This window comes from Heterodontus francisci, chromosome 3, assembly GCF_036365525.1.
Source record: "Heterodontus francisci isolate sHetFra1 chromosome 3, sHetFra1.hap1, whole genome shotgun sequence".
NCBI classification, from domain to species: Eukaryota; Metazoa; Chordata; class Chondrichthyes; order Heterodontiformes; family Heterodontidae; genus Heterodontus; species Heterodontus francisci.
The window spans coordinates 37,718,575-37,744,455 of record NC_090373.1 but is presented as its reverse complement, the minus strand read 5'-3'; the positions used below and the strand labels follow the sequence as shown (position 1 = coordinate 37,744,455).

Below are 25,881 nucleotides of genomic sequence, written 5' to 3'. Positions count from 1 at the left end.
GACTCAGTGGGTAGTACTCTTCCCTCAGAATCACAAGGTTGTAGCTTTAAATTCCACTCCAGAAGCTTGAGTACAAAACCTGACTGACACTCCAGTGCAGTGCTGAGGGATTGCTGAACTGTCGGAGGTGCCGTATTTCTTTGAGACGTTAAACCGAGGCCCCATCTGCCTTTTCAGGCGGATGTGAAACATCCCAAAGCACTATTTCAGAAAGAGCAGAGACCCCAGTATCTTGACCAATAGTTATCTCTCAACCAATCTCACAAAAAGAAACATTATCTGGTCATTATCTCACTGCTGTTTGTGGGATCTTGCTGTGTGCAAATTGCCTGTAATGTTTCCTACATTACAACAGTGGCAACACTTCAAAAGTACTTCACTGACTGTAAAGCTTTCTGGGACGTCCCGAGTTCATGAAAGATGCTATCTAAATGCAGATCTTTCTTCCATATAAATGGGCTTTCCACCGTACCTCTGGCGAACTTAAGGCAGCAGACTGGAAGCAGCTCCAAGGAATTTCCCAGTCATAGCTTTTTCTCAGCTTCCTTTTCATATGTTCATCCGTACACTCAGGGCTGAATTTTACTAGCCCTCCGGCGTCGAGGATCGTGACCGGGGCGGGGCAGAAAATTCTACCAGGAGAGGCCTACCACGACCCCCAACACCGAGAAGGCCCCACAGCACTTTATCAGCAGCGGCAAGGCCTCGGTGTGGCCCCCCACCCCCACCGTCGCTCAGTTCAATATGTTAATAAACGTTAATGAATGCAAATAAACTTACCTTATCCCAGCGGCTGTCCCATGCCGATATTCCGGCCGTTGGCTGGAACTCCTGCGCCTTCGGAACTCTGTTCGGAGTTCCGCAGCGTGACACTGGTGCACTGGTGGGGGGTGGGGGGGGGGGGTGCAGGGGAGCGGGGAAAGCACTCTGTATTGTCTGAGGGGATGATGGGAAGGGGCTGAAGGGCAAATGTACCAAGGTTGGGGGGAGGAAGTTTGCATTAGGAATAAAATTTATTTAACGTCTGGTGGTCCTAAAACAAATATTGGGCGGGGGGGGGTTGGGAGGGAGCGGTCCCCAGCTTTTATGTAAATTTTTAAAGACCATTTACAGTAATATACCCTTTAAAAATTCTAATTTCTTCTCAGGGCTTGAAGCTCTTTAAAAATGGCACCTGCACCTGCACGGTGGCGCCAGACACAATTGTCGGGGACGAAGCAGCCGCCCCCTCTATGTCATCGGGGCAGTCGCTCCGCCCCTTACATTTAAATGAGCCCCCACGCGAAATATTACGAGGGCTCAGCAACGGCCACTCCGCGCAGGCGGGCCGGCGAGTTCAGAGCGCTGCAGTGATGTGTAGTAAAATTCAGCCCTCTTTAAGGCTCGTTAATATTATTCTTATGTTTTTCACTCACAGTCGAAACTAAGTAATATAATCCAACTCTCAGCCTTTAAAACCTGGGATGTGTCTTCTCTGAATCTTTTGTCTCAATTTAGTTCTAAGAATCTCTGTTCACGAAATAGAATCCTAAATCTTCTCTGACCTCTCTGGAATGTATTAGTCCCTTGAAGGTGATGTGCCTAAATAGAACACACGTCATTGCGAAAGTATAAATGAATAGTTGGGCTATAAGATTATAATAACTTGTTTCACCTAAAAACAAATGTTCTTGAGGTCCATCCTGGTACATGATTAATCTCCTTAATAACAATTTCACATTGACTGAATGCTTCAGGTGAATAGGCAATTATCTTCCCTGATTCCTTTTCATTTCCCATCTTTGCTGATGCGCACACTTATTATGGCCTTGTTTCATATTCTGTATTACAATGCATATATTTCACTGCATCAAAATCTGTCAGTCGTTAACCTATCCATCTACTTGGCCCAGATCTCTCTAAATGCTATCAATATCTCATACACATCTAGCCATACACATAGCAAATGTTATAATGGTACAAGAAATATTCTCCATATTATTTCTAAGTGAAAAGTTATGAAATACCTCTAAAACTTCAAGTAGATTATTGATCATTTCAGCAATCCTGCATTGCTACTGCACAAGCTGGAGATAAGACTGCAACACCATAGCGATGAGTCTCCAACCTGCCCGTTGAAGTGACATTCTCCTCTGGGAGTGCAGGATTGCAAAACTTACCCATATAAGTGGCTTAGTTGTGGCTCATAGAACATTTAAGCAGCGCTCCAGAGGCTTGGTTACATAATCTGGATGACATTTCACTGCAGTACTGAGGGAGTGCAGCATCGTCAAAATTGCTATCTTTCCTGTGAGAAGTTACGGAATTACATAAAATTTGCAACATGGAAGCACGCTAGTTGGCCCAATCAGTCAATGCTGGTGTCCAATGTTTCCTGGAAGCCACGTGGCTGCATACAAGTCAGTCCCTTTAAGTTGCCATCCGTGCGTAGCCATGCAAAAAAAGTTTTAAGGGGCCCCGCACTTAAATAAATCACCAGCACACTCCAAAAAAATTAGAGGGAATGTTGCTGATGTCTACCTTCCACACAAGCAGTAGTCCTAATCCTATACGCCAGCCCTTTCCCATATCCCTTTATCCCCCTTTTCTTCAACCATCCTAGCTAACCAATTCTTAAATGTTGGCATGGTCTTTGTTTCAAGCACAAGCTCCAGCAGTGTTTTCCACAGCTTTATGGTCCACTGTAACAAAACATTTCTGCTACATCCTAAATCTCTTAGTTTTTATCTTATATCTATGTTACTTCTGGAAATAGTCTATTCTCTCTACCTTGTCCGATTCCTTCATAATATTAAACACCTCTATCAATTCACCCTGTAATCTCCTTTGTTCTAATGAAAACAGCCCATTTTTCAAATCTTTCCTCCCAACAGGAAGCATCCTAGGGAATCTGTGCTGTATCCTTTCATTGCTTCAACTTTTGGAGTACTATTTGCAGTTTTGAGCTCGAAACTATAGAATTCAAAATTGCAAACAGTCCACCAATTGCGATCTTACCAAGGTTATACATAGATTCCCCTTACATCTCGTTTTTTATATTCCATACTTTGTGATAAAAACTAGTATTTCATTAGCTTTTATATGGCCTTATTCACTTGAGGTGCTTAAAACAAAGTCCCATCTGTCCTCTCAGATGGATGTAAAAGGTGAAATTGTCCGAAGAAGAGCAGGGAGTTCTCCCAGGATCCTGGCCAACATTTATCCCTCATCCAACCTCACTAAAACACATTATCTAGTCATTTATTTCTTTGCTGTTTGCTGGACCTTGCAGTGAGCAAAAATGTTGTTGTATTTACCTATATTACAACAGTGACTATATTTCAGAAGTATTTCAATGGCTATGAAATGTCTTGGGATGTTGTGAAAGGTGTAACATAAATGCAAGTTATTTTATATCTTGTCGGGCTGTTCACTTACCTAGTTAATGAACACCTCAAAATATTCTGGATTTGTGAAACATCCGATTTTTCTCTAAATCCATGCTGGCTACTCTTTATGGTCTCTGCTTTCTCTCACTGAACAATGATAACATTTCTTAAAGTGCTCTCAGTCAAATGCTCCAGTACTTATTTTGGGCTAACTGGTCTGTAACTCCTGGATCAGATCAGATCTAGCAGCTTGAAACTGGCATCCATGAGGCGCTGTGGGCCATCAGCAACAGCAGGATTGCACTCAACCACAATCTGTAATCTCATGGCCCAACATATTCCTCACTTTACCATTACCATCAAGCCAAGGGACCAACCCTAGTTCAATGAGAAATGTAGGAGAACATGCCAGGAGCAGCACCAGGCATACCTAAAAATGAGGTGCCAACCTGGTGAAGCTACAACATAGGACTCCTTGCATGCTAAACAGTGAAAGCCGCATGTTATACACAGAGCAAAGCCATCCCACAGCCAACGGATCAGGTCAAAACTCCTGTCTCATCTAGTTGTGAATGGTGGTGGACAGTTAAACAACTAACAGGAGGAGGAGGCTCCACAAATATCCCCATCTTCAATGATGGGAGTGCCCAGCACATCAGTACAAAAGGCTGAAGCATTTACAACCATCCTCAGCCAGAAGTTCTGAGTAGATGATTCATCTCGGCCTCCTCCTGAGGACCCCAGCAAGACAGATGCCAGTCTTCAGCCAATCTGATTCACTCCACGTGATATCAAGAAACAGCTGAGCGTATTGGATAAAGCAAAGGGCAGGGGCCCTGACAACATCTTGGCTGTAGTACTGAAGACTTGTACTCCACAACTAGCTGCATCCTTAGCCAAGCTGCTCCAATACAGCTCTAACACTGGCATCTACTGACAATGCGGAAATTGTCCAGATATGTCCTGTCACAAAAATCCAGGAAAAAAATCCAATTCAGACAATTAACGTCCCATCAGACTACTCTCAATCATCAGCAAGTGATTGAAGGTGTCATCAACAGTGCCATCAAGCTTACTCAGAAATAACCTGCACACCAATGTTCAATTTGGGTTCCACCAGGACCACTCGGTTCCTGACCTCATTACAGTCTTGGTCCAATTATGGACAAAAGAGCTGAATTCAAGAGGTGAGGTGAGAGTGACTGCCCTGGATATTAAGGTAGCATTTGACCAAGTGTGGCAGCAAGGAGCCCTAGCAAAATTGAAGCCAATGGGAATCAGGGAGAAAACTCGCCAGTGGTTGGAGTCATACCTGGCACAAAGGAAGATGGTTGTGGTTGTTGCAGGTCAATCATCTTAGTCCCAGTTCATCACTGCAGAAGTTCCTCAGGGTAGTGTCTTAGGCCCAACCACATTTAGTTGCTTCATCAATGATCTTTCCTCCAACATAAGGTCAGAAGTGTAGATGTTTGTTGATGATTGTACAGTGTTCAGTACCATTCATAACTCCTCAAATAATGCAGCAGTCTGTGTCCACATAAAGCAAACCTGGCCAACATTCAGACCTGGGCTGATAAGTGGTAACTAACCTTAACGCCACACAAGTGCCAGGCAATGACTATCTCCAACAGGAGAGAATCTAACCCTTGATTCAATGGCATTACCATTGCTGAATCCCCACCATCAACATCCTGGGGGTTACGCACAGTGGTGCAGTGGTTAGCACTGTAGCCTCACAGCTCCAGCGACCCTGGTTCGGTTCTGGGTACTACTTGTGCGCAGTTTGCAAGTTCTCCCTGTGTCTGCGTGGGTTTCCGCCGGGTGCTCCAGGTTCCACCCACAGCCAAAGACTTGCAGGTTGATAGGTAAATTGGTCATTATAAATTGCCCCAAGTATAGGTAGGTGGTAGGAGAATTGAGGGAAGGTAGGGAATATGGGATTAATGTAGGATTAGTATAAATGGGTGGTTGATGGTCAGCACAGACTCGGTGGGCCGGAGGGCCTGTTTCAGTGTTGTATCTCTCTATGACTCTAAATGTAACTGGACCAACTTCATAAATACTATGGTTGCAAGAGCAGGTCAGAGGCTGGGAATTCTGCAGCGAGTAACTCACCTCCTGACTCCCCAAAGCCTGTCCACAATCTACAAGGCACAAGTCAGGAGTGTGACTGGATACTCTCCACCTGTCTGCATGAGTGCAGCTCTAGCAACACTCAAGAAGCTCAACATCATCCAGGACAAAGCAACCAGCTTAATCAGCAACCCATCCACCACCTTAAACATTCACTCCCTCCACCACCAGTGCTCAGTAACATCAGTGTGTTCCATGTACAACATGCAGTGCAGCAACTTGCCAAGGTTCCCTCGACAGCATCTTTACCACCTAGTAGAACAAGGGCAGCAGATGCATGGGAACACCACCACATCCACATTCATCCCCAAGTCACACACCATCCTGACTTGGATCTGCATCACCGTTCCTTCACTGTCACTGGGTCAAAATTCTGGAACTCCCTCCATAACAGTACTGTAGGTGTACTTACATCACATGGATTGCAGCGGTTCAAGGAGTCAGCTCACCACCACCTTCTCAGGGATGGGCAATAAATGTTGGCCTTGCCAGCGATTCTCACATTCCTGAACAATTTTTTTTAAATCTTTAATTTCTGGCTTCACGCCTTCATCCTTTTTTTTTAAAGTCTTGGGATAATATTTCTAATGCAATTATCCTCAGTTCCTGTATCTATGGAAATGCTGGTAACTATGACTCACAACTTCAGAAGTCTTTGAAGAATCTTGGACATATGCCTTCCAGTCTAGGTACGTTCCAACTTTATATACCTAAACCAGACAATAGATGGTGTGACACACCCTCAGGGGAAAAGAAAAGATAACATTAAAGAAACAGATTGAGACAAGCTCACAACTCAGCTTTAAACTGAGGCAAATTCAGAGCTCAACCTTAAAGGTGCCTACTTGAATTTGGAGCCCAGGGGGTTAGGCATTATTTTCATGTCTGTTGTAGCCTTTGTCCCTTACAGCAAATATTGGGGTCATTAAATCACTGACAGACTGAACTTTCAGTAGAGAGACCACTGACATGTTGATGACTGTAACACAGCAGAAAAATATTCAAGTAAGCCCAATTAATTGCATTATTCATCAAACTGAAACAAACAAGCTCAGTCTCATGCTTGTTTTCAAATCCCTCCACGGCTTCACCCCTCCCTATCACTACAATCTCCTCCAGCCCTACAATCTCCGGAATACTGCGCTCCTCCAATTCTGACAGCTTACACATACTGATTTTAACTGCTCCACCACCAGCGACTGTGCTTTCAGCTGCCTAACTCCTAAGCTCCAGAATTTCTTCCCTAAACCTCTCAGCCTCTCTTTCCTCCTTTAAGAGAGTCCTTAAAACCTACCTCTTTAACCAAACTTTTGGTCACCTGTCCAGTATGTCCTTATGAGACTGGGTGTCACATTTTGTTTTATAATGCCTTTGTGGAGTGACTTGGGATCTTTTACTATGTTAAAGGCATTATATAAATACAAGTTATTGGTGCAGTTATGAGACACTAAACAACAAGGCCAGATGCATTGTTAAAAAGACTAATGTCTCATAAATCTGACCATTACTGTCGCTGAAAGCATAAAGCCACAAATGCATTTGCACTGGGGGCTGACAATGCGATACAGTGAATAACCATAGACTGAACCATATTCCAGTAATAAAAACAAGAAATGCTGGAATCACTCAGCAGGTCTGGCAGCATCTGTGGAAAGAGAAGCAGAGTTAACTTTTCGGGTCAGTGACCCTTCTTCGGAACTGACAAATATTAGAAAAGTGACAGATTATAAGCAAGTGAGGTGGGGGTGGGGCAAGAGATAACAAAGGAGAAGGTGCAGATTGGACCAGGCCACATAGCTGACCAAAGGTCACGGAGCAAAGGCAAACAATATGTTAATGGTGTGTTGAAAGACAAAGCATTAGTACAGATTAGGTGTAAATACACTGAATATTGAACAGCAGCAAGTGCAAACCTGAAAAAAAACCTGAAAAAAACAGTGGGTAAGCAAAATGAACAAACTAAGATGAAATGAAATAAATGCAAAAAAAGATTGTAAAAAATGTAAAAAAGAATGTAAAAAAAGGAAGAAAAAATAACTAAAAATGAAAGTAAAATGGGGGGCTGTCATGCTCTGAAATTATTGAACTCAATGTTCAGTCCGGCAGGCTGTAGTGTGCCTAATCGGTAGATGAGATGCTGTTCCTCGAGCTTGCGTTGATGTTCACTGGAACACTGCAGCAATCCCAGGACAGAGATGTGAGCATGGGAGCAGGGGGGAGTGTTGCTTACCCACTGTTTTTTTCAGGTTTTATTTCAGGTTTGCACTTGCTGCTGTTCAATATTCAGTGTATTTACACCTAATCTGTACTAATGCTTTGTCTTTCAACACACCATTAACATATTGTTTGCCTTTGCTCCGTGACCTTTTGGTCAGCTATGTGGCCTGGTCCAATCTGCACCTTCTCCTTTGTTATCTCTTGCCCCACCCCCACCTCACTTGCTTATAATCTGTGATTTTTCTAATATTTGTCAGTTCCGAAGAAGGGTCACTGACCCGAAACGTTAACTCTGCTTCTCTTTCCACAGATGCTGCCAGACCTGCTGAGTGATTCCAGCATTTCTTGTTTTTGTTTCAGATTTCCAGCATCCGCAGTATTTTGCTTCTATATTCCAGTAATGCTGGTCAATACCAGAGTACAATCTTTCCACTGGGAGAAAGCAGCTTGACAACTAAAATACAAATTGGTTTTCCATTTGCAATAGTTACAGTTAAGAGTGAAAATATCAAACCCAAAAGATTCAATCTTGGCACAGTGGGGAAACCAAGTAGCCCCCAATTTAGGAACACAGCGAGAGAAAATGATAGCTTGCTTTACAGCATACAGAATAAGAGATAAGACAAAAAGAATGAAAAATATGAAGACTGAGAGAAACGATATGAGATAGAGTCATAGAGTCGTACAGCATAGAAACAGGCCCTTCGGCCCACCGCGTCCATGACGACCATAATGCCAATCTATACTAATCCCATCTGCCTGCATTAATTCCATATTCCTCTATGCCTTGCTCATTCAAGTACCTGTCCAGATGTCTCTTAAATATCGCTACTGTTCCTGCCTCCACCACCTCCTCAGGCAGCTCATTCCAAACACCCACTATTCTTTGTGTGAAAAATTTACCACTTTGATCCCCTTTAAGCCTCCTCCCTCTCACCTTAAATCTATGCCCTCTAGTTTTAGTCACACCTACCATGGGAAACAGACTCTGGCTATCTACCCTATCTATGCCTCTCATAATTTTATATACGTCTATCATGTCCCCTCTCAGCCTCCTTCGCTCCAGGGAAAACAGACCCAGCCTATCCAATCTCTCTTTTCACTCAAGCCCTCCAAACCAGGCAACATCCTTGTGAATCTTTTCTGCACACTCTCTAGCTTAATCACATCTTTCCTGTAGTGCGGCGACCAGAACTGCACACAGTGCTGCAAATGCGGCCTAACCAGCGTTATGTACAACTGTAACATAACCTCCCAACTCTTGTACTCAATGCCTTGGCCGATGAAGGCAAGCATGCCATACGCCTTCTTCACCACCCTGTCTACCTGTGTTGCCACTTTCAGGGAACTATGTACTTGTACCCCAAGGTCTCTCTGCTCAACAACACTCCCCAGGGCCCTGCCATTCACTGTATATGTCCTGCCCTGGTTTAACTTCCCAAAATGCATCACTTCACACTTGTCTGCATTAAATTCCATTTGCCACTCCCTTGCCCACTTTCCCAGTTGATCTATGTCCTGTTGTAACCTTAGACAACCTTCTTCACTGCTCACTATACCACCAATTTTGGTGTAATCTGCAAACTTACTAATCATGCCCTTTACATTCACATCCAAGTCATTAATATATATGACAAACAACAGAGGGCCCAGCACCGATCCCTGCGGCATACCACTGGTCACCGGCCTCCAATATGAAAAACAACCCTCCACTACCACTCTCTGCCTCCTATCACCAAGCCAATTTTGTATCCAATTTGCTAGCTCACCCTGGATCCCATGTGTTCGAACCTTCTGGACAAGCCTACCATGCGGGACCTTGTCAAAGGCCTTGCTAAAGTCCATGTAGACAACGTCCATCGCCCTGCCCTCGTCAATCCTCTTGGTCACCTCCTCGAAAAACTCAATCAAATTCGTGAGGCATGATTTCCCACGCACGAAGCCATGCTGACTATCCCTAATTAGACCATGCCTTTCCAGATGCATATAAATCCTGTCTCTCAGAATCCCTTCCAATAACTTTCCCACCACTGATGTAAGGCTCACCGGCCTGTAGTTCCCTCACTTATCTCTGCTGCCCTTCTTAAATAGAGGCACAACATTAGCAATCCTCCAGTCTTCTGGTACCTCACCCGTGGCTAACGATGATACAAAAATCTCTGCCAAGGCCCCAGCAATCTCCTCCCTTGCTTCCCATAGCATCCTAGGATACACCTGGTCAGGCCCTGGGGATTTATCCACCTTAATGCGCTTCAAAACTGCCAACACCTCCTCCTTTGTAATGTTAATATGCTCCAGGATATCGGTGTTCCCTCCCTTGGACTCACTAGCTTCCATGACCTTCTCCACAGTAAATACAGAAGAGAAATATTCATTTAAGATCTCGCCCATTTCCCGTGGCTCCACACACAGATTGCCACACTGATCCTAAGGGGACCTACTCTCTCCCGAGCTACCCTTTTACTCTTAATATACTTAGAGAATCTTTTAGGATTCTCCTTCATCTTATCTGCCAGGGAAATCTCATGGCCCCTTTTTGTCCTCCTAATTTCATCCTGAAGTGTAGTCCTACATCCCCTATACTCCTCGAGGGACTCGCTTGATCCCAGCTGTCTATACCTGACATATGCCTCCTTCTTTGTCCTGACCAGATCCTCAATATCCCTCGTCAACCAAGGTTCCCTAAACTTGCCAGCCTTGCCCTTCCATCTAACAGGAACATGCCGGCCCTGAACTCTTCCTATCTCACTTTTAAAAGCCTCCCACTTGCCAGACGTCCCTTCACCTGTAAACAGCCTCTCCCATTCAACTTTTGAGAGTTCCTGTCTGATGCCATCGAAATTAGCCTTCCCCCAATTTAGGACTTCAACCTGAGGACCAGTCCTATCCTTTTCCATAATTATGTTGAAGCTAATTGAGTTATGGTCACTGGTCCCAAAGTGCTTCCCCCACTGACACATCAACCACCTGCCCATCCTCATTTCCTTCTCTAGTAGGCCCATCCACATACTGCTTCAGAAAACTATCCTGTACACACTTAACAAATTCTTCCCCATCTGATCCCTTAGCATGAAGGCAGTCCCAGTCAATATTAGGGAAGTTAAAATCACCTACTATTACAACCCTATAATTCCTACACCTATCTGTGATTTCCCTATATATATGCTCCTTGACTTCCCTCTGACTATTGGGGGGCCTATAGTATAATCCCATCAAAGTGATCACCACTTTCTTATTTCTAAGTTCTACCCATATGGCCTCGCTGGACATTCCCCGCGGGATATCCTCTCTAAGTACCACTGTGATGTCCTCCCTAATCAATAGTGCAACTCCCCCTACTCTCTTACCTCCACCTCTGTCACACCGGAAGGATCGGTACCCCGGAACATTGAGCTGCCAGTCCTGCCCATCCCTCAACCACAAGCTATAATATCACAATCCCATGTACCGATCCATGCTCTGAGTTCATCTGCCTTACCTGTAAGGCTTCTTGCATTAAAGTAAATGCAGTTTAGCCTACCAGACCTTCCACGCTCCCTGTCCTGCCCTTGCACGGCCTGCCTACTGGACTTGCTTGCCTTAACCTCTACATTTGCCTCAACTATCTCATCGGAGAGACTACTACTTTGGGTCCCGCCCCACTGCAAGACTAGTTTAAACCCTCCCGAGTAGGACTAGCAAACCTCCCCGCAAGGATATTGGTCCCCCTCCAGTTTAGATGCAACCCGTCCTTCTTGTACAGGTCACCTCTGCACCAGAAGAGATCCCAATGATCCAAGTAGCTGAAGCCCTCCCGCCTACACAGCTCTTCAGCTAGAGGAGACGTTAAGAAAGATAGAGGGACTTGTTAAGCAAGGGGGTGGAAGGTTATCAGGGGTAGGTGGAAATGTGGAGTAATCAGTTCAGCCATGAACTTATTGAATGGCGAAGCAGGCTCGAAGGGCCCTTTGGCCTACTCCTGCTCCTAATTCGTATGTTCGTATGACTCAAAGAGAAGACACTGAAAGAAATGTAGATATAGGAAAAGAGAAAGGGTGAAAGAAAGAAGAGCAGAAAGAGATTTAAAGAAACTCTGAGGCAGCGAGAAAGATGTGAAGTAGGCAGAGAAAGAAAACAGAGAAAGGAAAAAAGATTGAAAAACAAGTGATAATAGTTATAAGATAAAGCGTGGCAGAGAGAAAAAAGGCAAGAGATAACCAAAAGAAAAAAATGTGACAAAAAGAGAAAGAGAACAAGAGGTTTGTATTAATGAGTGACAAACAAGGAGAGAGAAAGGTGGGAAAGAAATGGAAAAGACAAAGCTGGAGATGCAAGAGACAGGAAAAAAGTAAAAACCAAATAGTGTGAGATAGTAACAGAAAATAAAGACAAAACATGAGATACGGACAGAAAAAGAGACAAGGCAGCAGGAGAAAGATTAGGAAGTACTTGAACAAGGATGAAAGGTGAACAAAAAGGAAAACAAACATTGAGGGAGAGATAAAAAGAGGGATGAAGAAAAAAGATGGAGCAAAAAGGAGTACCAAAGAAAAAGTTTGCTTTTAGGCAAATTGGACAAAAAGGAAGAGAGACATAAAGAAACACAGCACACACACACAAAGGCAGACAGATACACATAGGCCAATGATTTTCAAGTTTTCTATGTGGGGACATCAAGATACCCTGGCCTAGAAACATGGCAGTAAAGGTCCAAATAGTGTACACTGTGCACCCACTCAATCCATAGCAGGAGACCACTGCATGACAAATTGATTAGGTCCAACTGGAATTGTCAAGGGCAACTGTCTCAAACTAGTGTTCGGCCCATTGCCTCTTTTATGGAGGGCCTAGTGCCCATTTCAGATCCCTTTGCAAACTCAGGACTGAACTGAGCATGTGCCATGCACATCTGTATTCTCAGACTTAAAGCAGCCAAAGCAGGTGTTGTTAATGGGTCCACTGGAAACAGCCACCAAAAATGTTTTACTTGCCTGAATGTGGAACCAGCTAAAGCAGCAGTACTCCTTCTAGCTCAACATTGACACTGCAAGCTGCTGCCTGCCACTGCTAATCCCTTCCCAATCTCCACCCCACCTCCCCTGACTGGACTCACTGTAGGCCGAATGCCAGTTTCCTTACCTCCTCTTCACCGCTGTCTTACATGACACCACTAGCCCTGCCAGCCGACCAATCGCCTACAGATGTCTCGAGAGGTTCAATTTTACATGGTTCTCCTGCGCATCCGTTGCAGCACGGTTTTGCCACTGGTAGATTTGCTCCTGAATCCGACTGCAAACCAACTTCTAGGCCCCTCAGTCATAACTTCTGAGAGCATTAGATACTCAAAAGAAAACAGAAATATTATAAACAGAATTTTTCTGTTAGCTACAGAAACAAATACAGAAGGATATACAGTAAAATATAAAATATATTATTCCTGAGATACCATAGCCAGGATTTAACAAGGAGGTGGTGGCTCCGTCAAATGGCTGAAATGTGGGGGACAAGCCCGCCTCCGCCAGCCCCAGAAGCCATGACCTACGGTCCTCGGGCAATTAATTGCCCGCAGTTGTGGCTTCCGCCCCACTGATGCAGGATGTCCCATCTCCAAGAGCCCTCTGAGCAGTGGCCACTGCTGGGACTGCAGGAGTCCCAGGAGCCAGCCAGCGATGGAGGCCCGGAGTGCAGGTAAGTGGGGTCAGGGATCGCCAGAGCCAATTAGATAGGCCCCAGCCAGATGGGGGGGTGGCGAGGGGGAGCGGTCAATTGTGAGGACAGGGTGTTTTTTCCAACAGGAGCTTGCTGCTGGGGCACCCTCCGTGAGGTACAGGTGCCCAATCAGGAGGGAGCCCCCCCTCCCCCATGAAGGCCACAGGGAAGGCCACCAGGTTTAACCGGGCAGCCTCCACAGGTGGCGAAGTGCCCACCAGCGCTGGTAAAATACCAGCAGTGGCGGGAAGAGGCTCTTGCAGCCATTAATTAGCCACTTAAGGGCCTCAACTGACCCAAGGGCGATTGGGCAGCCCACCACCTCCCCACCACTGCTAAAATACCTGCAGAAGCGGGCAAGTGGTTAAAAGTCCGGCCCATGCTTGCAGCACAGGGTAGCGGCAGTCTCAGTTGAACAGAAATCTAATGGCTTTGTATGCCCTGGGGTCTTGTACTCTTTCTCCCTGCTTCTTGTTTCTCCGTTTTTCTCTCTGTCTCTCATGATGATTCTTTCCTCCTCGGCATCTCTCGTATTGAGGTGCAGGAGGTGTTGAATGTGAGGAGACAGGTGGAGCCACTGGACTCTTGAACAGCCAAAAGCTGAACAGCAAGCACACTGCCAGCTGCTAAAGATACTGAGGTAAATTTCACAAAGACTCCACTCCCAGCATAAAGTCTCATTCAACGGAAGTCGGAATAGATGTTGGGAAAATTGGTAGTGGTTCAAAGTAGGCATGCTGGCCTCACCAGACAGTTTGAGGATCCGCACTCCTGCTGAGCAGAACTCTAAACCAGAAGGTCTCTGAACACTTACCCTGAGCTCATTAAAAATAGCCTTGTACAGTCAACAACACCTCTCCACAGATATGGCACTTTACAGCATCTTTGAGGGGTTTTTTGGGCCCCAAATCTCAACTCTTATCTTTGGGTTATGACCCAGTCATCCAAGTTTGCTATGATTCTTGTATTTCCTCTGCTGTGGGCTGGTCAAAGATTACAGTGTCACAGCTACCGGCTATTGAAAGGCAATAAGAAGGATAGGTGAAGGCTTTCCCTAATCCTGAGCCCAGAAAGAAGCAGTGTCAATTGTAAAAGTCATCTTTTACAACGAGTATCGCTCCTCTTTTGGCCTGGCCTTTTTCAGGCTTATCTGATGGCTACTTTGTGGCTAATGTGTTTGTCTTGGGCAAAAAGCTGATGACCTCATGGGATCCCGCATGGATCCCAGAGTGAAAACCTATGTCATTGACAGGATGACATAAACAGAGGCAAAGACACACAAACAGACTAAAGGAAAAGAGAGTCATACTGACATATCAACAGTTTTGTTGAATGATGAATAGGAGAGATACAAAGAACCGGGAAGGATGGATAGTAAGCTACAAAATGGGGAATATGAAAAGAAGCTTGCAAGGGATATCAAAATCAAGACCAAAAAAGTTACAAAAAAGAGCTTTCAAGAGCAATGTGAGCTGCTTGAAAACTGATAACAGTGATATTGTCGATGAAAATAAGGAAATGGCGGACATACTGAATAATTACCTTGTGTCAGTATATACGGAAGAGGTCAGCATGCCAGACATCCCAAGGAAACTAATATTGAATCAGGCACAGGGACTCACCAAATTTAACATAAGCAAAATAACATCAATGAAGAAAATGATGGGCACTAAAGAGTGACAAATCCCCAGGACCAGATGTATCTCTCCTAGAGTTTTAAAGGAAGTAGGTGAGAACATTGCTGATGCCCTAATTGTAATCTTACAAAGTTCACTTGATCTGGGAACCATTCCTTTAGATTGGAAAATTGCGCATGTCATTTCGCTATTTGAGAAAGATGAGAGGGAAACCAGGGAATTATAGACCAGTTAGCCTAACATCTGTTGTCAGGAAATTACTAGAGCCTATAATTAAGGATTGGATGACTGAAATCCTTGAAAATGTTCAGCTGATCAGAGAGAGCCAGCATAGCTATGTAGAGTGTAGGACTGCCTGACTATTCTGTTAAGAGTTTTTTCAAGAGGTGACTAAAGTAGTAGATAGTGAAATGTGTATTGTTGTTATTTATAGGGACCTCCAGAAGGCATTTGATAAAGTCCCTCATAAGAGGCTGTTAGCTGAAGTTGAAGCTCAAGGAATTGAAGGCAGGAGACAGAGAGTAGGGATAATGGGCAGGTACTCCCAATAGACAGGATGTGACTGGTGGTGCCCAACAAGGATCTGTGTTGGGCCCTCAACTATCCACCGTATTTATTATAGAAAGCAACATATCCAGGTTTGCTGAGGACACAAAGATAAGTAACATTTGAAGCAGATGCAAGCATAATATTACAAAGACATAATAATGAACTAAATGAATGGCAAATGGATTTCAATGTAGGCTAATGTGAGGTCATCCACTTTGGATCTAAAAAGAATAGAACAGGGTACTTTCTAAGTGGTGAAAAGCTAAAAACAGTGGAGGTCCAAAGACACTTGGGGGTCCATGTACATAGATCATAAAAATGACATGGGCAGGTACAGAAAATAATCAAAAAGGCTAATGGAATGTTAGCCTTTGTATCTAGAGGACTAGAATACAAGGAGTAGTAGTTCTGATAGCTATAAAAAATCCTGGTTAGACCACACCTGGGATATTGTAAGCAGTTCTGGGCACACACCTTAGGAAGGATATACTGGCCTTGGAGGAAGTACAGTGTAGATTGACTAGAATGATACCTGGGCTCCAAGGGTTAAATTATGGAGAGAGGTTACACAAACTAGGGTTGTATTTCCTGTAATTTAGAAAGGTTAAGGGGTGATTTGATCGAAGTTTTCAAGATATTAAGGGGAACACATAGGGTAGATAGAGATAAACTATTTCCGCTGGTTGGCAAGTCTAGGACTAGGGGCATAGTCTAAAAATTTGAGCCAAACTTTTCAGGAGTTCAGTAAGGAAACACTTCTACATGGAATGGATAGTAGAAGTTGGAACTCTCTTCCACAAATTAATGCTAGGTCAACTATTAGTTTTAAATCTGAGATTGATAGATTTTTGGTAACCGAGGTTATTGAGGATTATGTGGCAAGGACGAGTATATGGAGTAAGAATGTAGATCAGCCATGATCTCACTGAATGGCAGAACACGCTCAAGTGGCTAAACAGCCTGTTCCTGTTCCTAGTTAACAATATGCATTTGTACAACACTTTTAAGATAGTTAAAAGAGAAGAGACAGAGGAGAAGAAACAGACATGAAGCAGTAATAATAAACGAGTTAGAGGAGGCGGCCCAAAGGCATGTTCAGAAAGACAGATTTTGGGGAGGCTGTTGAAAGTGGCAGCAAAGGAAATGTTTAAGGAGTAAAATCCAAACTGTAGGATCAGTTCAGCTGGCACCAAAGATGGAACAAAGCAAGGGATAGACGCTCAGGAGGCTGAAAAAAAAGGAGAGACATAGGGCTTGAAGAGACTGCAAAGGAAGGGAACAACAAAGTCATGGGGGAATTTATAAACAAAGATGAGGATGTTGAATTCAACATACTAGTGAATGGAGAACTACAGGAGGTTGGCAGTTACAGGATGGTGCATAATAGGATGTGGTCAATAGAGTTTTGGATGAGTAGGTGTCTATGCAGAGTGAAGTTCGACTGTTATTAAGAAGATAATGGGGCATATGAGAGTGTCACCAGTGGAGGGGTGGTATTGCAGAGCTGGAAATAGGTGGTCTTGGATAAGAAATGGACGTTCAAGATCAGCTCAGTCAAATAGGACACCAAGGTTCAGTCTGAATGCGCAGCTCGAGGAGGAGGTGGAATTGGAGGCTAAGGTTATTGGCAGGGATTGAGTAGGATGGTTTTCATATTGGCAATATGAAGCTGGAGAAAGCTTTGGATCATCTGCCACTTTATGTTAGATAAAGATTGATGGTATGGAGTTGTGGATGCTCATGGAGAGGTAAAGCTGGGTGCCATCAGCATACATATAGATACTGAACTCAAATCAATAGACAAAACAGGGAGATAATGATATGAAGGGCAAATGTAGCTTTTGAGGTACTCTTAAGGTAACCTAGTTGGGTGGGAGGAGAAGCGATTATAATAGATGCGCTATATACATTGGGGCAAATGGGAATCAAACCAAGTAAGAGTAACATCACAAAGATGGATCATGAAGCAGAGGCAGTGGAACGGGATAGAGTGATCAACTATATCAAATGCTACTGAGGATCATCTTTTGTCAAACTGGCACTGGTGATTCCATGTTCCTGGATAGCAAGACAGTTGCACACAGCAAAGCAAGCAGAAACAAGCAGCCTCCCACCGAAAAATAAATGAAGCTTTGATTTTAACCGGTTTCAAGGAATCATTGAACTCTATATTTAAACTAGTATGTTGAGAAAATCAATACACTACTTTTTTTAAAGTTTTTTTATTTGTTCATGGGATGTGAGCATCACTGGCAAGGCCAGCGTTTATTGCGCGTCCCTAATTGCCCTTGAGAAGGTGCTGGTGAGCTGCCTTCTTGAACCGCTGCAGTCCATGTGGGGTAGGTAAACCCATGGTACTGTTCGGAAGGGAGTTCCAGGTTTTTGACCCAGCGACAATGAAGAAACGGTGATACAGATCCAAGTCAAGATGGTGTGTGACTTGGAGGGAAACCTGCTGGTATTCCCAAGCGTCTGCTGCCCTTGTTCTTCTAGGTCATAGAGGTCACGGTTTGAACGGTGCTGTTGAAAGAGCCTTGGTGAGTTGCTGCAGTGCATCTTGTAGATAGTACACATTGCTGTCACTGTGCACCAGTGGTGGAGGGAGTGAATGTTTAAGGTGGCGGATGAGGTGCCGATCAAGCTGGTTGCTTGTTCTTGGATGGTGTCAAGCTTCTTGAGTGTTGTTGGAGCTGCAATCATGTAGGCAAGTGGAGAGTATTCCATCATACTCCTGAGTGTGCCTTGTACATGGTGGACAGGCTTTTGGAAGACATGAGTGGAGTTACTTGGTGCAGAATACCCAGCCTCTGACCTGCACTTGTATTTATATGGGTGGTCAAAGGTAAACCCCTGCCCAACACCCCACCCCCCCCCAGGTTGTTGATGGTAGGGGATTCAGCAATGGTCATGCCGTTGAATGTCAAGGGGAGATATTTCCCGGAACTCCATGCTTGAGTTTCCACCCCTGCTTCTTACTGAAACAGCTGTTATCAAAGTCACAAATGACATCCAATGTGACTGTGACAAAGGTAAACTTTCCTTCCTCATCCTCCTGAACCTGTCTGCAGCCTTTGACACGGTTAACCACGGCATCCTCCATTGCCTCTCCACTGTCGTCCAGCTGGGTTGGACTGCTTTCACCTGGTTCCATTTTTATCTATCTAATTACAGCCAGAGTATCACTTGCAGTGACTTCTCTTATAGCTCCCGCACCCGTTACCTCTGGTATCCCCCAAATATCTATCCTTGGCCCCCTCCTATTTCTCATTTGTATGCTGCTCCTTGGTGACATCATCTGAAAGCACAGCATTAGTTTTCACATGTACACTGCCAACATCCAGCTCTACCTCACCACCACCTCTCTCGACTCCTCTACTGTTGCTAAATTATCAGACTTCCTATCCAACACCCAGTACCGAATGAGCAGATATTTCCTCCAATTAAATATTGGGAATACTGAAGCCATTGTTTTCAGTCCCCACTCTAAACTCCATTCCCTAGCTACTGACTCCATCCCTCTCCCTGGCAACAGTCTGAGATTAAACCAGTCTGTTCACAACCTTGGTGTCACATTTGTCCCTAAGATGAGCTTCCGACCTCATATATTGTGCCATCACTAGGACCGCCTATTTCCACCTCAGTAATACCACCTAACTTCGCCCCTGTCTCAGCTCATCTGCTGCTGAAACCCTCATTCATGCCTTCATTACCTCTAGACGACTATTCCAACACATTTCTGGCTGATCTCCCACATTCTACCCTCCTTAAACTTGAGGTTATCCAGAACTCTGCTACCAGTGTCTTAACTCAGACCAAGTCCCATTGCTCTTTCACCCCTGTACTCACTGACCTACATTGGCTCCCGGTCAAGCAACATCTTGAGTAAAAAAAAAATCCCTCCATGCTCTCGCCCCTCCCTATCTCCGTAATTCCTCCAGCCCCACAACCCTCCCAAGATATTTGCGCTTCTCCAATTCTGATCTGTTGAGCATCCCTGATTTTAATCGCTCCACCATTGGTGGCCATGCCTTCAGTTACCTAGGCCCCAAGCTCTGGAATTCCCTCCCTACACCTCACTACCTTGCTTTCCTCTTTCAAGATAGTTCTTAAACCTAAAATAAAAGCAAAATACTGCAGATGCTGGAAATCTGAAATAAAAACAAGAAATGCTGGAAAGACAAGTTTGGCAAGTTTCAGGAAGCTTGGATAACACGGGATATTGTGAGCCGAGTCAAAAAGAAAAAGGAAGCATTTGTAAGGGCTGGAAGGCTAGGAACAGATGAAGCACTTGAGGAATATAAAGACAGTAGGAAGGAACTTAAGCAAGGAGTTAGGAGGGCTAAAAGGGGTCATGAAAAGTCATTGGCAAACAGGATTAAGGAAAATCCCAAGGCTTCTTATACATATATAAAGAGCAAGAGGGTAACCAGGAAAAGGGTTGGCCCACTCAAGGACAGAGATGGGAATCTATGTGTGGAGCCAGAGGAAATGGGCGAGGTGCTAAATGAGTACTTTGCATCAGTATTCACCAAAGAGAAGGACTTGGTGGATGATGAGCCTAGGGAAGGGAGTGCAGGTAGTCTCAGTCATCTCATTATCAAAAAGGAGGAGGTGTTGGGTGTCTTGCAAAGCATTAAGGTAGATAAGTCCCCAGGACCTGATGGGATCTACCCTAGAATACTGAGGGAGGCAAGGGAAGAAATTGCTGGGGCCTTGACAGAAATCTTTGCATCCTCATTGGCTACAGGTGAGGTCCCAGAGGACTGGAGAATAGCCAATGTTGTGCCTTTGTTTAAGAAGGGTGGCAAGGATAATCCAGGAAATTATAGGCCGGTGAGTCTCACGTCAGTGGTAGGGAAACTATTAGAGAGGATTATTCGGGCCAGGATTTACTTCCATTTGGAAACAAACGGACTTATTAGCGAGAGACAGCATGGTTTTGTGAAGGGGAGGTCGTGTCTTACTAATTTGATTGAGTTTTTTGAGGAAGTGACAAAGATGATTGATGAAGGAAGGGCAGTGGATGTTATCTATATGGACTTTAGTAAAGTCTTTGACAAGGTCCCTCATGGCAGACTGGTACAAAAGGTGAAGTCACACGGGATCAGAGGTGAGCTGGCAAGATGGATACAGAACTGGCTCAGTCATAGAAGACAGAGGGTAGCAGTGGAAGGGTGCTTTTCTGAATGGAGGGGTGTAACTAGTGGTGTTCCGCAGGGATCAGTGCTGGGACCTTTGCTGTTTGTAGTATATATAAATGATTTGGAGGAAAATGTAGCTGGTCTGATTAGTAAGTTTGCGGACGACACAAAGGTTGGTGGAGTTGCGGACAGTGATGAGGATTGTCAGAGGATGCAGCAGGATATAGATCGGTTGGAGACTTGGGCGGAGAAATGGCAGATGGAGTTTAATCCGGACAAATGTGAGGTAATGCATTTTGGAAGGTCTAATGCAGGTGGGAGGTATACAGTAAATGGCAGAACCCTTAGGAGTATTGACAGGCAGAGTGATCTGGGCGTACAGGTCCACAGGTCACTGAAAGTGGCAACGCAGGTGGATAAGGTAAAGAAGGCATACGGCATGCTTGCCTTCATCGGTCGGGACATAGAGTATAAAAATTGGCAAGTCATGCTGCAGCTGTACAGAACCTTAGTTAGGCCACACTTAGAATATTGAGTGCAATTCTGGTCGCCACACTACCAGAAGGACGTGGAGGCTTTGGAGAGGGTACAGAAGAGGTTTACCAGGATGTTGCCTGGTCTGGAGGGCATTAGCTATGAGGAGAGGGTGGAAAAACTATGGATTGTTTTCACTGCAACGACGGAGGTGGAGGGGCGACATGATAGAGGTTTACAAAGTTATGAGCGGCATGGACAGAGTGGATAGTCAGAAGCTTTTTCCCAGGGTGGAAGAGTCAGTTACTAGGGGACATAGGTTTAAGGTGCGAGGGGCAAAGTTTAGAGGGGATGTGCGAGGCAAGTTTTTTTACACAGAGGGTGGTGAGTGCCTGGAACTTACTGCCAGGGGAGGTGGTGGAAGCAGATACGATAGCGACGTTTAAGAGACATCTTGACAAATACATGAATAGGAAGGGAATAGAGGGATATGGGCCCCGGAAGTGCAGAAGGTGTTAGTTTAGGCAGGCATCAAGATCGGCGCAGGCTTGGAGGGCCGAATGGCCTGTTTCTGTGCTGTACTGTTCTTTGTTCTTTTGTTCACTCAGCAGGTCTAGCAGCATCTGTAGAAAGAGAAGCAGAGTTAACAGTTCCGAAGAAGGGTCACTGACCCGAAACGTTAACTCTGCTTCTCTTTCCACAGATGCTGCCAGACCTGCTGAGTGGTTCCTGCATTTCTTGTTTTTATTATTATATATTATTATAGTCCTTAAACCTGTTTGATTAAGCTGTTGGTCATCTGTTCTAATGTCTCTTTGTGTGGCTCAGTTTTTTATAATGCTCCTGTGAGGCGTCTTGGGACGTTTTATTATGTTAAAGGTGCTATATCAATATAAGTTGTCGTTAGATTCTCTCTTGTTGGAGATGGTCAATGCCTGGCACTTGTGTGATGCAAACATTATTTGCCACTTATCAACAGAAGCCTGAATGTTGTCCAGGTATTTCTGCATGGGGGCACAGACTGCTTCAGTGCCTTAGGAGTTGTGAATGGTACTGAACACTGTGCAATCACCAGCAAACATCCCCACATCTGACCTTTTTGTAAAATTTATTCTTGGGATGTGGGCATTGCTGGCAAGGCCAGCTTTTATTGCCCATCCCTAATTACCCTTAAGAAAGTGGTGGTGAGCTGCCTTCTTGAACCGCTGTAGTCCGTGTGGTGTAGGTGCATCACAGTGCTGTCAGCGGGGGAGTTCAGGATTTTGACCCGGTGGCCACGAAGAAATTATGCTGGAGGGAAGATCATTGATGAAGCACCTGAAGATGGTTGGGCCTAGGACACTACCCTGAGGAACTTCTGCACCAATATTACATAGTATAGTAGAGATACACACATACTACCTGGAGTATAGAAGGTGAATCAGAGTGGGATGGAAAGGCCTAGGACAGAACTCTGGAATGCAGGCCATATTTATGCAACCTGTCCTCGTAATTTAACCCCTTCAGCCCAGTATCATTCTGGTGTGACTATGCTGCACCCACTCCACGGCCTATACATCCTTCCTGAGGTATGGTGCCCAAAACTGAACACAGTACTCCAGGTGGAATCTGACCAAGTCTCCATATAACTGAAGCATAACTTCCAACCCTTTCTATTCCAGTCCCCTTGAGATAAAGACCAACATACCATTATCTTTTTGGCTACCTTTTGTACCTGTCCACTAGCGTTTAGTGATTTGTGTACCTGGACATCCAAATCCCTTTCCTCCTCCACATTTCCTAGTTTCTCACAATTAAGAAAATATTCTGATTTGTCTTTCTTGGATCCAAAGTGAATGACCTCACACTTCCCCACACCGAACTCCATCTGGCACAGTTTTTCCCATTAACTTAATCTACGGCCCTTTGCAACTTTCTACTCCTGTCTACACAACTTACTGTGCCTCCTAACTTAGTGTCATCTACAAACTTGGATATGCAACTATTCCTTCATCCAAGTCACTGTTATTTATGGTGAAAAATGGATGTTCCGATGCAAATTCTTGGGGAAGACCACTTGTTATCTGCTGTCAATCAGAACACATTCTCTGTCTTCTACCTCCCAACCGATTACTAACTCCTGTAACAAAGGCTACCTCCAGTTCCTTGTGCATTTATTTTTACTGACAATCTCTTGCACGGAACATACCCTTGAAAGTCTGTACGGAGAACCTCTATAGACTATTCACCATGTCAGTGACCTCCTCAAAAGGTTCAACTAGATTTGTGCGACATGACCTACCCTTCACAAATTCATGCTTCCTCTTTTCGACCAGCCCAGTATTGTCTAGGTGTTCAGCCACCCTATCCCTGATGACAGTCTCCAGTAACATCCCCACAACTGATGTTAAACTGATAGATCTAGTGAATGTGCACTGTACCACACCCCTGGCCAATATATCCACCCTGAGGTTCAGTGCTCAAAACTGAAAGCAGTGCTCCACATGATCAAAATCTATACTAAAAGCGCACTGCAAATTCTAAAAGCTCTTAACTGAATTTCTAATTACTCCTTGGATTACAAATACCAAATTGAAAAATCATAATTTTCACTGGCTCAATTATCTGATAATTTTTTGACCAGAACCAGCAGAAAATATTATTTCACTAAGAACCAGGGGAGAAATAAACAGGCTTCCAACTAGATGAAAATACTGCTTAGAAATATGTATTATTCTGTCTCCCAGAATATTGATGTAAAGAAACAGACTGAAAATGAAACTGGAAAAGAAACAGAAAATTCACATTCGAATAAATATTTTCGAAATTTAATAAAAAGGGATGTTTTTTCAGGAGGAGTACACACAAATTCAGAAAAGCAGCAGAAGAAACATTGTTCCTAACTTGTCGGATTATAGCAGCTGAGCTCAGGACCAGTATCTTACTATTCCTATTCAACTGGTTGTCAGAACTAAAACTTTTTGACACTCGGGTTATTTGGTACAGCACAATCACAGATCCTAACTGTCTCGAATGTTCTGTGGCCATCCCTGAATTTCCTTTAATGACCTTGAATCCTGGATCAGACCACTTTTGCCCCTCTAATTGTTGCCAACATTAATATTTAAAAAACACACTGTGCCTGCGCCAAAACAAAGCTTTATCCCTGATTGAGACCAACCTTGGCACAAAACGTTTCACCTACATTCAGAAAGTTATCTTGACCGTGCAGTTATCCAACTGTTATCTAGTCATAGTGGGTGGAATGCCAGCCTCGCAGTATCCTTGAGAAGGGTTGAAAGTTTGTTACTATTGTACCTTTGTACACGTTTTAAAAAAACTTTGCACACCACAAGCACTGTTGCATTTTTTTTTTCCAAAACTCTTCAAATGCCATTTCTTTGCCTTATTTTACTAGTTTTGCAGCATCTCAAATCATCTATCCATGCACATCTCAGTAACACTAAACGTTGCCAGACTGAAGTTTAGGTGTCTCCTAAATATTAAATCCCAACATCCGCCAACAGGTCATCAAAAAGACTGTAAATGAATCACTTAAAGGGGGGAGAGCACACCCTGGAAAAGAAGATGCAAAGTGATTTTCTCCGCCAGAGTAACAAAGAGAGAGATTAAAGAAACACTGCTTTGTGTGCAATCAGTACAAGCAAAGCTTTTTTTTTTGAGAAAGCTTCTCTGGGCATCTGGCGCAAAACAAAGTGCAAATCCAAATACACATCTACTTGTTTGTACGATTGAAATGCAAAATATATAAAGCATTTGTGCGCTGCCGGAGATCGCAGGCTGCCCGGAATCAGTCCACACACGGTTCGCGCTACAAACCGAGCCAGTCATTGCCAAACTGCATTTTACATCGCTCCCGCTGAGTCACCTTCTTGTGGAACAACAGATAACATTTTATATATATGTTTATATACAGATATCAATATATAAGTGGCTGAACTCACAAGAACGTTAATGCAGCAATGCCTCCTCACTCACCTCGTGAAAAATAAAAATCCTGACAGCAGAAGTGGAAAAAAGAGGCTCCTCCTCCCAGAGAGAAACAGCGCCCAGAGAGTGGACTTCAGCTCCCTCTCTCAGCCTGACAACCCACTGCAGAAAGGAGAGCCAGACAGCCAGACAGTACCAGGGCACAGGGGAAAGAGCAACATGTCATTGACTTTCTGTTTTATAGTCCTGCTAACGTCACATCATACAGCTCACAACTAACCACAGATAGTCCCAGCCTTACCCTCCACCTCCCTCACTCTCTCCCCACCTCCCTCACTCCTCCTCCCTCACTCTCTCCCCCACCTCACTCACTCTCTTCCCACCTCACTCTCTCCCCACCTCCCTCACTCCTCCTCCCTCACTCTCTGCCCCACCACCCTCACTCTCTCCCCCTCCCTAACTCCTCCTTCTCCTCCCACACTCTCTCCCCCACCTCCCTCACCTCCTCCCTCACACACCCCCACCTCCCAGACTCTCTCCACCACCTCCCTCACTCTCCCCACCATCCTCCACTCCTCCTCCACCTCCCCCACTCCTCCTCCCTCACTTTCTCCCCACCTCCCTCACTCTCTGCCCCATCACCCTCACTCCTCCTACCTCACTCTCTCCCCTCCTCCCTCACTCCTCCTCCCTCACTCTCCCCACCTCCCACCCTCCTCCTCCTACATTCTCTCCTCCACCTCC

The 25,881-nt window shown here is 44.6% G+C and overlaps 1 protein-coding gene across 3 annotated transcripts in view; it reads right to left on the bottom strand.

Annotated features, from left to right (window-relative positions):
- Positions 1-25,360, bottom strand: part of elovl5 (ELOVL fatty acid elongase 5) — a 113,768-nt gene extending 88,408 nt beyond the window's left edge. For 2 of the 3 annotated variants that reach the window (XM_068021330.1, XM_068021312.1), the window contains exon 1: positions 25,186-25,360. The gene's annotated coding sequence lies outside the window, so the exon portion shown is untranslated. Of the gene's footprint in view, positions 1-25,151 lie in introns of all 3 variants that reach the window. The other variant, XM_068021322.1, reaches the window with a different exon arrangement.
- Between the last annotated feature and the right edge of the window lie 521 nt (positions 25,361-25,881).